At 44.4% G+C, this 13,765-nt stretch overlaps 1 protein-coding gene across 3 annotated transcripts in view; it reads left to right on the top strand.

Annotated features, from left to right (window-relative positions):
* EGFR (epidermal growth factor receptor) overlaps positions 1 to 13,765 on the top strand; it is a 162,129-nt gene that overhangs the window by 79,995 nt on the left and 68,369 nt on the right. Inside the window, exon 1 of one of the 3 annotated variants that reach the window (XM_009679398.2) lies at positions 11,306 to 11,324. The exons of the other annotated variants lie outside the window; for them this stretch is intronic. The gene's annotated coding sequence lies outside the window, so the exon portion shown is untranslated. Of the gene's footprint in view, positions 1 to 11,305; positions 11,325 to 13,765 lie in introns of those variants that run through there. 3 annotated transcript variants of the gene reach the window in all.

The following is a 13,765-nucleotide window of genomic DNA, read 5'->3' as shown; positions in this document are numbered from 1 at the left end:
AAGAGGAGATGAAAAATTCTGATTTTGCTTTGTGTCAAATCTGAACTTAAAATGCATCAGCAAGCAAAAGTCATCGTTCCCTGAAACTCTGGAAGATTTAGAGCTGTCTTGATGAAGAATGCAGGTATGGGTCAGCGCTGGTTGGGTGTCCTCATGTTCCAACATGGTACCAAAAGTGTACAATTAATGAGATATCAGAATATGCCTAATTTCTGCTTGTTAGATGAAAAAAAGAAGAGAGTGGGGTTTCTTTTTGGCGCGATATGCATGGGCTGGGACCCAGTGTCCATATAACACCTAAATGAGTGTTGGGAAGGGAAGGTTCTCCAAGGGGGATTCCCAGCGTGAACCAAAGTGGTTCACACCAGGCGCTTTCTTCAAAAGACCGTTCCTGACCTGACATGACAACCAAACGTATGCACGCTATTTAAAGGGAGACCTATTCCTACCCAAATACCGCAGTGATTTCAAGATATCTCAGTGGTTTGTAAGGTCATAGAGTATGGTCTGTGGCTTTCCAATTAAAAAAGAAATTTTATAAACCCTTCACTGAGTTAGGGCCACAGTGGTGACCCATGATGTAAGTGTACTGACTGGCCCTGCCTGTTAGTCCTGAAGTCTGACCTTCTTTTGGGAGAAGGATTTTCTCATTTATCCCTACATAACCCTGAGTGTTTTGTTAGTGTTTGTTGTCTAATACCACTGACTTGTTTTTAAAGGTCAGGCTTTATGAAAAGCCACTATACATGTGTAAGGTTTAATGGTGTGATGTTCAAATAAGGAGGGGTTGGTCTAGAGGCTTGTACAAGGACTTAAGCATAGGTCGAGCATTTCACTTTTTCCAGTAAAATTACTATGTCATTTCTCAAGATACTGGTCCTTGTGCTTGAAGCAGTGCAAGTGCTTCAGCTCTTTCTTTAAGCAACAGGCACATTATCGTGGTCGTTGCTGAGGCCGAACACATTAGTGTGGCAACCGCTTGCTTTCCCAGGACTTGTTTTCAGTCACGCCTGGTTAGGAACTGTGCGTACTGACCTTCCCCGGGTTTTTTTTTTTTCTTTTTTTTGGCCGGTGCCCGACCTCACAGCTAATCACGGTTGTGTCTCTCTGCTTGGGAGAAGGGCAAGGGCTGTGCTTTGGCCGTGTGGTTTGTCGGCTTGATGGCGGAGGGTGGTTGCGGAGTGCCCTGCGGTCTGTTTTCCTCTTCCCTTCCTGCTCCTTTCAGATGCCACCGATTCCTTTGCAAAGCCTTGTTTCACCCGAAAACGCACTACTCAAAAAGCAAAACCCGCTGAGAAGCCTGCTGCTTTCCGAGAAGAGCTCTGTCACGCCGTACCTGTCGTGCACGCCGTTAAACAGGAGGTCTCCCTCGCTGAAAGCCCCGTGCAGCACGGCAGCCTTCTCGCCTAGTAAACCCTGAGACCAATCTAGCCTTCCAGTCTAGTTTTCCTTAGCTGTAAATTGAATCTTGATCACTTCAAGAACTTTGTGTAGGTGTAAGTTTCCATCTGTAAATCATGAGATCGTAGTCATGAGACTTCCCAGTCTCAGCTGGGTTGTGCACACAGGGACCGTCTTTGGTTGCTCAGAGGCTTTCAGCAAACAGTTATCTCAGAGATAACCTCATAAGAACACTCGCTATCGTTTGTGTACCTTTTCCCCCCCCTCTTTTTCTCTCCAGCAAGATAAAAGCCAATCTGATTTGATGCATGAGAAGAATGCTGGTCCTAAAACAGTTGTTTATTATTCTTTCCAGGCCAATGCCTGTTTTTCTTTGGGGTGTTCCCTCAGCATCCTCAAAGTCCGTGAACCTATCCTTGGATCCAATTCTTCTAATTTAAAATGAGTATAAGACCTGTCTCATAGAATTCAAGATTTTTGGCTTTTCTGGTAAAGTGTCAAAGAAGAAGCGGACATTTTTGTTTATAATTAACTTTTTGTTGCTCTTACGCTTTATTACAGTGAAATATGAAGTATCTTAAAAGATACACTTAAAAGAGTATAAGGTATTTGTTTCCAGCTGCACAAATAGATACATTTAAATAGAAAATGGAAAAAAAATATCAGCTGTGTTTGTGCAGATTTCATGAATGTTCTTTAAAATTTATTTTCTGTTTATAGTCTGTTCTTAGGATAACTGTACTAAGAACAGATACATAAGCACATCAGTTTTGTGCAAAACCATTACGAAAAAGGCAGTTTAGGAAAACTAATTGAGGCTTCAACTCATAACCTACATGCTAGATGTACTACTTAAAACCAGCTCCTTTACAAGTAGAGTTATCAGACTTTCTATGAATGCATTCTTCTGTCTTAAATGGTATTAGATGCTCAGGCAAGATGCTTAGCATGTGTATATGGATGTAACTTTGTTGCTTAGCATATATGAAGTGTCTGATTCTCCTCTTCACTGGGGTCTTGGCTGTGTATAAGATTAAGTGCAGCTATGAGGCTGTTGTGTATGTATTTAAGTATGTGTCCGATGAGGCGCCTGGAAGTTAATTCTGGCCCTTGTTGTTTGGTATGAGCTAACCTGTTGTGCTGTGTGCGTAATTCATGCATCACAATAAAAGAGTCAAAATAACACACAAAAAATAACACACCACTATCTGTAGAGCCCGAACAGTAACAGCTTACATTTGCTGTTTTCTTTTGCTGGGTGCTAGATCATGACGAACTCAAACAAGCATAAGCATATAATATCCGTTCAATCTAGTCTGCAAATAACATTAACAAGGCAGAGAAAGATTGGTTCCTTTGGCGATTTTGACTGCAGTTCTCAAATGGGCTTTTATAGCTTAGTAGGCCTTTTTCATCTTGACATTTATATAGTTCAACCTTTGAGAAAGGATGGTACGAATAATACAACCTTTTGAAGACTTTTTGCATGCTGACTTTTAAAATATTCTATTACTAAAATCTTTTTTCCTTCCTTGGAAATTATATTGTTTATGAAGACATAAGGTGATAGCATACTTTTGGCAAAACAGCTTCCTGGGGGAAAATGCCTACACCTCATTTATAAGCACGTCTTCAACCCCTGCGCACTGGTGTGCCTGAGCTCAGAATCAGGTACAGATCTCATTCTGGGCAGTTTTCATTCTCTAGGATAATCGTATTGATAAGAACGGTCTCATTGATTTGGGATTTTAATATAATGTTTAGGTGATTTTAAGGGAACGATATAAATTTGCAACGGCTGGAAACACAGTGTTTGTATTCATCCAACGTAATACACTGTAGGTCCTTTTTAATTTATGTGGCCCCAAACACAAAGTGTAGTTGGGGAGCACAAAGAAAGAGGCATGCTCCGTCTTCATACTACAACACCTTACCCTTTGGCTGCCCCCTGTTCCCATATGATTTTGTTTTTTAATCCATCCAGGTTTAATATAAGGGGTATTAACATAAAAGTCCTGTCCAGTCTAAGAAACCAGACTTCTCTGAAAGCCTGGTTTATTCATTGTCACTTTCAGTGCCTTCCAAAAAGTTATTTGATAGTGAGTGGGGAAATGAGAGAAAGGATGTTTATCAGCCTGCATATTTCATTAAGTTTAGGTGAAAAAGATTTCAACTGAACTTCTAACATACAGGACAAAAAGAAGTTCTGTGAAGGTCCTTTGAGTACTGCAGAGTGACGTGAAAGGCAAAAGAATAGTAGAGGCAACTTCCATTTTTCCTTGCAAATGAAAGATCACGTATACCAACTTTGAAATGCTTTGGAAAAACAAATGATTGCCTGCTCATCGGTTCTTGGGCCTTTTGAGAGCTTTCAAATTTTGTTAGGCTATGGGGTCTACTGCATAATGACAAGTAATTTCTGCATACCAGCAGGATGTGAACTTTCCTTTCTTTTAAATGGAGCAAGAAATGCAACTCTCTGTGTAGTAATATGAGTGATGGGAAAGAGCCTGTATTTCTCGTTTTGAAGATACTGTTTGACCCTATCTGAAATACTGTATGTGGGAGCGTAGATTTCAGCAGAGTTGTTCACTGCCTGAACTCTGGAGTTTCAAGCTGATTTTCCAACAAGTTACAGCTTGATCTGGAGTAATGATTGTCCCAGATGGACAGTAGGTGAACGTGGCCATTTTGAGCTCTGTCCCCGTCCAGAAGCAGAGATCTGCCAGGACTCCAGCTCCCAAATGTCAGACTTGCGGCGCATGGGAGAGGATGCTCAGTTGACAAGTCTGGACTTTGCTCCTCTTTCTTTTCCAGCAGAAACTGGAGCTTGTTGGCCTTCAGGCTACGGTTTGGGCCTGCCTAGCTGCAGAGCAGATGCTAAGAGACTGAGTATCATCACTGAGGGAGGTTTTTGAATCGTTCAGCTTGTTGCTAGTTTGTTAATTGATAATGCTGTTCTTTTATAACTGCTGGTGCACACCCCGTGATGACCCTAAGCAGATGACAGGAGTGGTATTTTGGCAGTCTGTTAGCTTTTTCAGGATTTTTTGGTCAGTTGTTAGGCACATAGAAGTAGTCTCTCAGTTCCACTTCCAACGCACTGACACGGGGCAATATGCTGTAAAGGGGGAGCTCTTTTCTTATTAGTATACCTCTGAGATTTTCCTTTAGCAGAAGAAGGAGCCAGGAGGAAAGCACAGGAACATTTACCTCAGAAAATGAAACTGGTATCACCTTAGTGGGAAAGTATACTTTGATTCATGAGAGAAGGCAGAAAAAATCATTTAGACATTTACTTCTTTGAAAGTCGTACGGGGCTGGGTTTTTTGGCTGATTAAATGCAGCCTTTTAATAGCCCGCTGAACACTGATTTCTTTTTGTCCTTTCTAACGAGGCCAAACAGTAAGATGATCTGTCCGTCATCTCAAAGTCCAGCGTGTTGCTATTGGAAATTATCACTGCAAATGCTGTGCTATTGCACCTGTTGGGCTGATCCTCGCTCAGTTAGCCCATCCGAACAAGCCACTGCCAAAACGATTTTCTCTTCAACAGATCTGTCTGTGTTCAGGAGTGGGTTTGAAACAGGATTCATCAGGGACAGAATGCAATATAGTTGTAATATAAGCATCTTTTGAGTCTTGTTCTCTTTTTGTGGCACCTGGGAAGACAGTATCGTTTAATGTGCCACCCTGTAGTATCAAAATCGTATTTCATCGTACGAAACGAGCCTTGGTCAAGATGTAAAAAATAACTAAGAAACTGTAATCAACTGTATCCAACATGTCCATATAGGAGGAACGTAGAGTTTGGATAGGAGAGAGTGGACAACCACATTAGACTCTAGTCTTCCGTTTAAAGCTTTGGCCAGAAAGAAGTGACTGTGAAATTGGTTTATAACTCTCTGCCTAAATAGTGCAGATAAGGTGAAAGAAATAAAAATCTGGGTGCTTGACCTATTGCACCACTGGTAAAAGTCCATCAGCCAGTTAAATGAAGGAATCTCTTCCCTGCTATAACTTTTCCCTCTGTGTGTGTATGTGTGTGTGTATGTGTGTGTGTCTGTGGTTTTCATTTTTCAAACATCTGGTTCACTCAAGGCAAGAGAAGATCTCATTGTTTACACAGAGCAGTTCATATTGCGAACACAGACACTTTAAAATAGTAGCTCTCTCTTTTGGTATGTTGTTCATGGAAAGGCTTTCTTTCTGGCATGAAATAAAAGGGAAAACTATGGTAAGCAGCTAATTATTGAAAGAGTATTAACAGAGGAATAAAAGCTTGGACCCTCCTGCTGGGTTAGGCTGCTAATATAAAAAAATGGAGCTGAATGTCTTTATTTGAAGTGTATTATTGTTGCTCTTGAGTCATGAGCTCCTATAGAGTTAAAACGGTACAAATCCTGTTATTTCAGGTGGTTGTGTAAACTGCTTAGTTTATGTATAATTCTGCCACTCTTAGTAAACATGAGGGAGAGAGGAGAACAGGAATAACCACTAGTTTTACTCAGTCCTTCCCCAGTGAAATTCTATTTTTATTTGAGAATATCTAGCCTGAGTGTTTTTGTTAGGGAAAAAAAACCGTACAAGATAGTCGCCTTCTCTTCCCTTTGTGCCCACACGACAGATCTCTCAGGCCCTGAAACAAGTCACCAGCAGCACTTTAGCAGGAGGCAGGATGGACTGTTTGGGAGCTAAGGAAAATATTTAAAAGCTAGGTAAATAAACAGCGCATCAGTGCATAAAACCCCCATGGTAGCAAGATGCTGGCTTTCTGTCCGCTCCACAAAAGACTGAAAATGAGGCATCTGCCTGTGACGTAAAATGAAGGGGCGGTGGAGACGGCTCGCCCTCTCCTTCGCTGGAATACCATCTCTCATGGATAAAACCACTTTCACTGGTGCTCGGTAGCGGTTTTGACTACCGCAGGGTTTGCATCCTGTGTAGCCAGGACATACGTGTTGAATTTAGGCCGAAAGGCGGCGCTCCGTGGCATCTGGCCGGGCATGCCAAAAGGTCTTCCCTTCGCAGAGGGCCGGTCCTCAGGCGGGCAGACAGCCCAGACCTCTCTGTTGCTGCTGTGGCTGCAGAGGTGTGCGCTGCTAAGTTATTGCTTCATGGACAATTTGCCCTTTTGAAGGCATTTTCATTAATATTGCACGGGTCACTGCAAACGTGCATGTGCTGTTGTGGACATATTCATGTGTGAGCCCTTCTACTGTGCTATGAAAGGAAAGGCGTGAATTTTTTTAGGAGCAGCAGAGCTCCTCCCCTCCCCCTCCAATTTCAAGAGCAGATTTCATAATTTTGTTTTCAGTAACTTTTCATGCATCCTAGAAAGGTGAAAGACCTTTTCTCAAAGCAGAAAAGACAGGGAAGCAGGCAGGCCTATGCCAATGCCTAGGAGGAAGGAGGATTAATTTTATCACAGCCCGTGCAAAACTCCTTCCTTGTGCTGAGACGGGCTGTAGCTTTTCAAGGAAAAAAAGGTGGTGATCTCAGATGACTTTTAAAAAGAAGGTGGAGTAACGTGCACACAATATCTATTGGTTAATAATTGTTCTCCTCTTTACAAGTAATGAGCTGCAAAGCAAGAAGGGACAGGTACTGGAAAAGTAATTGGGAGCTCTTGCTCTTTCCCAGATGACTCAGTCTTCCTGAGATTTTTACCTTTGTCATTTATGCAGATGGTCAGGAAGAGGAAAAGGTAAAATTTAAAGGAATACTGTCAGGTTTATATGTGGATCTTCAGTGCTTTGAAACCTGCTTCACAGCGCCCCTTACCATGTTGCCTAATGTAGCTTTTAGGTTGCAAAATGCCTACGTCGCCTATTTTTTTAATGCAGTTCTGGATTTGGGCCACAAAACAGGTTACCTGGTGCCTGATGGGCATTGGCTTGCAAGTTTGGCCCAGGGGCAAGGGCCCTCTGTGTCCAGAGACGTTGTCCCCAGCGACACTTGAGCATCCGCCTATCGGGGAAGACCTTTCCTGGGGCCCACAGCCTGCAGGCTCCCTGTTTCGTTTCGTCCAGCAGCTGGTGGCTGTGAGCTTGCCTCTCGCCTTGCAAGCCTTGGAAGGAGTCAATAAGATGATAAAAACAAGTTGGGGCAACTTTCCGCGTTCAAGAGCTTCGTTTTTGCCAGAGCCTCGCAGAGCTAGGCAGCGAGTCTCGCGGAGGGGCCATGCCCTGCCGTGCAGTGCTTCACGGTGCCGCAGGCGGGAACACGCTGTTAAACGTTGGGATGAATTGCTGACAGGTCGAGCAGAGCAGTTTCCCATGGCATGTAATTCGGAGAGGTTCGCTTGCTCCGGGGCACAGGCAATTGCATTTGTTGTTGTTGTTGCTGTGTGCTGCGGACTGCCTTCTGCCCCACGTTTTTATCTCTGCAAGCCGGAGGAGAGTGTGTGTGAGGACAGAATTTGGATTAATATCCCCAAGCACAAGGGCGGTTGTACCCCTCTTCCCCCCTCGTTTTGCAGTATGGAGGGAATATTAAGGAAATCATTCTGTATGGAATAGTTTGCATAGTATTTATTTCTGCCTCCCATGGTGCAGCACTGGTGAGGTACAAAAGGACCTGCACCGTCCTCCATGGGAAAATTCAGGTACGCGCCGTGTAATGCCAGCCACCCTTGCTTATGCTGAAGTCCCCTTTTTGATGATTTGCAGCGTTGATCAGTATGCAAATAAGTCCCAGATGCTATAGTTTTGGGGTGTTCCTTAGAGGGATTCGAAAGACATATGGTAAACTTGTGCGAAAGCCCTGCCGTATTTCTACACATCTATTTTCTTCTTCCCTGGTTTTATATATTTGCATCCTCTGGGCTCCCAGCTTGTGGGTTACCTGGAGGAGAGGACGGGGGACGGGACATGCAGTTCTTCCTCCACGTGTCTCTGTCCCCAGGGGCATCTAAATGGATCTGACATGTCTTCTGGAGGGGCCTGAAGAAGCTGTAACTTACACTACCCTTAGACTTCCTCTGAATCTGGCACCAAGGGGACCAAAAAGTCAACTGCGTTTCTTAATAGTAAAACAATGTGTAACACCAAATCCTGTGAGTAATTCCAGTTTGGCTTTGCATAGACTTCCCGTGAGGTGTACATTAGTGGTACCAGCAGCAGTGAGATCTTGGGCAATACCTGAAACGCAGCTGACTCGGCCCTTACTGGACGTAATTCTGATATGCAATTAGATGCAGTGTATTAACTGAGGACCTTTGTTATCCTGCCGTGTTTCCAGTGCTGCCCTGGATGGCGGCCAGTAACGACAGAGCAAAAGCGTATCTGCAGGTGGGAAAGCAAAGGCCATTGCATTCCTAAGGTGGTTTTGTTACCCTCCTTTTCTCTGACTCAACAAAACGTAAAAACCAGACTCAAGCGGGCCGCAGGTGCCGGTGACAAGTCCATCCCCTGAGTGGGTGGCTGGAAGTTCCTCCTGTGTGTAATGTTTTGCTGCTTGTGGTTTTAATTTTTCTGTTTATACCCCAGAAAACGGCACAGTAGCCATGCCAGCTTGATTTTGAATTATTGCCCGCTGGCGGACAGCTGACCGCACCTACGGCTTGGAAACGCTTGCTGTTCGCTGCTCCTTTCTCCCCGCAAATCCGACATAGGTGGTTTCAGTGTACTAACTTTTGTTGTCGGTGGGGGTTTTTTTGAAACGTATCCGGGGGACGCTGTGTTGCAGCGGGCTGGCCCCGTGGCTTAGGGTTTAGGACGGCAGGACAAGAGCCGGCGCGGTCGCCGGTCGTTCGCCGTGCCGCCGGGCAGCCGTCGCACAAGCCCTGTCCTGCTCCCCCAAGGCCGAGCTCACCCTTCCGGCGAGGCGGCTGAGGCCCAGCCCCGTCGTGTCGCTCCCGGGAAGGCGGCTGTCGAAACGGCCGCGCGGCAGCAGCCCTCCCGCAGGTGGGCTCTGCCGGCTGGCCACGACGTCTGGGGGCCATCCTGGTCCTTCGGAGTCCAGCTGGTGGCACGGGTGGCTCTGGCACCTCATTTCCTGAGAGCTGTCGTTAAGAGGACCGTCACCTGCTAAAAGTAATATATGTTCTAAACCGCAGCTGTCTTGCTTTTTGTGTATTTTGCCCGTTGTTGTTTTGAGTTTGTTTTTTCTTAATTATTTTTCATTCAGCGAGGAGAACTGGAAAACGCAGTCATTTCTTTGGTTCTGTTCGGGAGGGAGTTTTTACTCACCCTTCCTGGAAAGTAGCACGTCACCAACACCTCGAGTGTGCTTTGTAATGTCAGATACTGGGCAGGGTGCGCGGCTAGTGGTCACAGAGGAGATTAAGCGCCTCCTAAAGCAGAGAAATGCATGCGGGTATATTAATAAAGCGATAGGGGTTAACAGATTAATTAGGGGTTTGTTTCCGAGTGTGCCGCTGACCTTCGGGTGCGAAGCGTTTGGGGCAGCGCGTATCCTGCGGCGTGGGGCTCTTTGCTTGCGTGGCGATGCCCGGCTTGGAGGGGCACCCGACTCCCCGATGAACTATTTCACATTCGTGACGGCTTTAGCACTTTTTTGCCTCCTAGGAGCATCCCAATTGAAGAGGAAAACAAAGACTAGAAAGCACTTCCTGATTGCGTGATTCTTTAAAAAACGCTGGCTGTTGTAAACCCAGGCCCGTGTTTCGGGAGCGGGGAGGAAGGAGGCACGGGGGCAAGGCGAGGATGGCAGTAGCCCGCGCCCTCATGCCGTGCGGCGGGTGCACATCCTCGCAGGCACGTGGGTGCAGCGCTACGCGCCAGCGACCCTTTCTCGCAGCCCTTTGGACCAGGGCCTCACGAGGTCTGCAGAAATCATAATGAGGATTTCACTTTGATGGTGAAGGCAGGCGTTCTCGCTTTCGTCCAAGAGAGCGCGTAGTCCCAAACGCCTGTTGAGGCGGTCATAGCGGTCACACACGCCACTGCCAAAGGACTTGTTTTGATTGAAGCAGAGAAAATACCATGTGAAAGCCATTAGGGAAGTGAGGGGGGGAATTCAAGGCAACTACCCTCTTCCAGGGTAACGTTTTCCCGGAGGGATGCTTTAATCAGACTTCCAGGCTGATCCCTCATCTGACTTCGGGGAGGGAAGAGCATTCTCCTTTCTGCCATAACTTCACTGATGCGATGTATATTCACATTCATATTGAATCTAAGGGGGTTTTGTAATGCTTTGTGTCAATCAGTCAGGCTCATTTTTCTTCCTGTTGGTAACATTTAAAGTATGAGCTGTTCGGGTTTAAACGGATTGTATTTAAACTGCTCTGACTCGGTGTAGTCCATGAGAGAGGGGTAAATCCGGAATAATTTTGCCCCAGTCAATGGCGTTACTTCTGTTTTGACACAGATGTAATTGAGAGCAAAATCTGGCCTTAGTTGCGAAAGCTGTCGTCTGCTGGTTTAAAAGGAAGGCTAGAAACCAGTGGATTATGGAGAACATTAATAATGTTTTGGCATGCACACCTCACAGTTATGTTTCATTAAGATGTAGGTGGAGTTAATTCAATTAAAGAAATGGTCTTTTTATTATTTTTTAGATTCACTGGATTTTAGAAGGCAGAAAGAACAAAATGAAAAGCACTGATTCTGGAGATTCTGGGGTGTGTGGTTCATTTTATGTATATGTATGAGCTTTCCCCTCTCGGGGAAAGAATGTCTTCAAATGTACATTTTTTCACATTCCCCTTTTAACATAGCCTGATCCTACAGATAAATCACTGCTCACTGTTTATGTTATCACTGTGGAAAAGTTTGTGAAATCACAGGTTTGGCAGCACGATTTCACAAACATCCTCAAATAGGAGAGCGCGGCCTGGGAAAAGCGAAACGTTGCGTTACAAACGGTGCTCTCGGCTTAGCTCTCTGCCATTATCTCCCCAAACACCTCCAACCCCTGAGGAAAGGCGTGAGGAAGGCTGATCGCCGCCGCGCACGTATGGTAACATCTCAAAGTCTGTCTTACAGCTTTATTTTGGCTGTAGCCTGGCCTATATTTGACACCGTTAGCATGATTTTTTTTTTAAAACCTCCTCTTGGTTTTTAGACGTGGGAAGAGATGAATGTTAAGGGTAGGTGAGCGTCTCTGAACAATACGGACGCGATGCCGATGGACATCTGAGGGGCAGGGGCGGGCGCTCCACCGAAGAGACGAGCCGTCCCGTGCCTCGTCCGAGAGCCCCGTCGGCCAGAGCCAGCGGGGCGTTAGCCAGAGAGGCAGGAGCTCTTGGTAGGGTGCGCATCCACTGCGCGCCGGAAATGTTGATTACTGCTCAGAAGCAGAAAGTGGGGAAAAATTAATTAAAGCCAGTCAGCAGTATCATGGTGAATTTTGAAATGTTTCCATCGATGGGCCTTGAAAACAGTTTTTTCTCCTTGAGATGTGTAAATAAAGGAATGTTATGTAATACACGGAGGGCATGCCATTGTGCAAATATTGCTCTGAGAAAGTCAGTACTAGGCTGAAAATTGTGCTTCTGATCTTCCATTTATCTACTTTTAATTTGTAACTAGAAATAATTAACAAGTTACTGCATGTGGAAGCAGAGCCTTATGACTCCCCCTGACCTCTCAGCCCTTGCTCGAGACAATATTTGCATTTAGCTTATTGAATAAGTTTTGTGATTCTGACAAATATTTGGCTTGTTTGGAAAAAAATCCATCAGGTTAATTGTGGTTAATAGTTAGCCAAACAGTGGCAGGTAAGTAAACAGAGCTTTACAAACAAGGTGCACAGAAAGCAGTACTGAGTATTTTTTAAGGCATTGCACAAAGCTAATTTATCAGGTACAGCTCACAGAGCCACAGTGACACAGATATGACTGTCTGGGTTTTTTTTTTTTAAATCATATTTGTCCTTTAAAATTAAGTTGGATTTAAAAGGCCCACCTTCCTTATTTCTCTGTGCAGGGTGTGAACATCAGAAAGTTGCAGTGATTAAGCAGGAAGTGAATCAGAGGTTAACTCTACATTGTGTCAGTTTAATTTTGCAGGTGAAATGTGCTATGTGATGCTGGAGACACACATTGTGTTTAAATGTGCAGTAAATGTTATGTGGCCAGAACAGTGCCTGTATGAAAGTAAAAGTAAAATTCTTAATTATTAATGGAATTTCACAAACTTAAATCCTCACTGCTAACCAGTTTTCTCATCGCTTCGCAGTCACAACACACTTGGGTCATGCTTTACATAAAGTTCCTATTATGTATAATTTATAAGAGAAATAAGTACTTTATTAAAAAAGCAAGCGATTTAGTATATCAAGCATAATTCTGAAGGTCTACAGAATACAATGAGGTCCCCCTATTTTCAAGGAATGAAAAAGCAACACAGCTCTGGAAGTATTATTCTGGCTTTGAGACTACACAAAGCTTCAGAAAGTGTTTTGAAGCAGAGGAAGAATTAAAGGTAACAAAAAGTGCATGAAAAATAGTCAGAAGCCTCAGTTGCATTACCAAGGAGCAATCCTACCAGACTGTCTTTCTTGTTAAGAGATTTGTTTATTTTAGAGAGATGATTACTTACCTGGACTTCTGTAACCCACATAAAATAGTGCCACAGTGGAAGTTATTACTTGTCTTGAAAGAGGTGAAGTTTAGTAGAAGAGTTTAAATTTGGATGAAGAGCTAATTAAAGAGGGTGCAATAGATTGTATCAGAAAGGGTTTAGAGACAGCTTTCTCCTGGGTATCCTTACGGATCCTTCTTGGGACTTGTATTATTAAATTTTTTCATTAAGGATCTTAGGATAGGACGTAAGTTTGCCCCAGTGAAATTTGGTGGCGGAGAGCTGAGAGATACTGAGAAGGCAGAGGAAGATCTGGGTGGCATTTAGTTAGAGTTGGAGGATGGTAAGAAGTGAAAAAGAAGTTAGTTAAAATTGTACAGAGCCCAAGACAATATACTTGCTCTGCTTTATGTAGGAAGAATCAGAGGAGCCCTTCCTTGTATATGTGAAAACACAAGGATGTGCTGTGCAAGAAGGTCCCGGGAGAGCTAGAGAAGCATCAGCCCCACTGTACAGTGCATTGGTAAGATCTCACCTGGCATACTGCGTATACTTCTGGTCCCCAACTTTAAAGGAAGATCAATTTTAATTGGAAGGGATATAGAAACTGCTAAGAGGAACTTACAGGAAGCTATAAAGAGTCCAGCAACAGCTAATGCAGAGTAGTCGTTCAAAAGCTGCTGTATCTCGTTTCCTTTTCCTGGGCTTGGATGGTTCAGAAGCACCTAGTCGATAACAGCAGTGAGTTTATGGGCTGCCGTGGGATTTATGCCACTGCATGGCAGGATTTGGGCCTGAAGAGCAGACAGTGGGGGAATTGGTAGAGGTTGCAAATATATGCACAAGTATGGTTTGGCTTAATATTTGTTTGCCGTA

The sequence above is a fragment of the Struthio camelus genome, chromosome 2 (genome assembly GCF_040807025.1).
Source record: "Struthio camelus isolate bStrCam1 chromosome 2, bStrCam1.hap1, whole genome shotgun sequence".
NCBI classification, from domain to species: Eukaryota; Metazoa; Chordata; class Aves; order Struthioniformes; family Struthionidae; genus Struthio; species Struthio camelus.
This window is presented reverse-complemented; position numbering and strand designations above follow the sequence as displayed.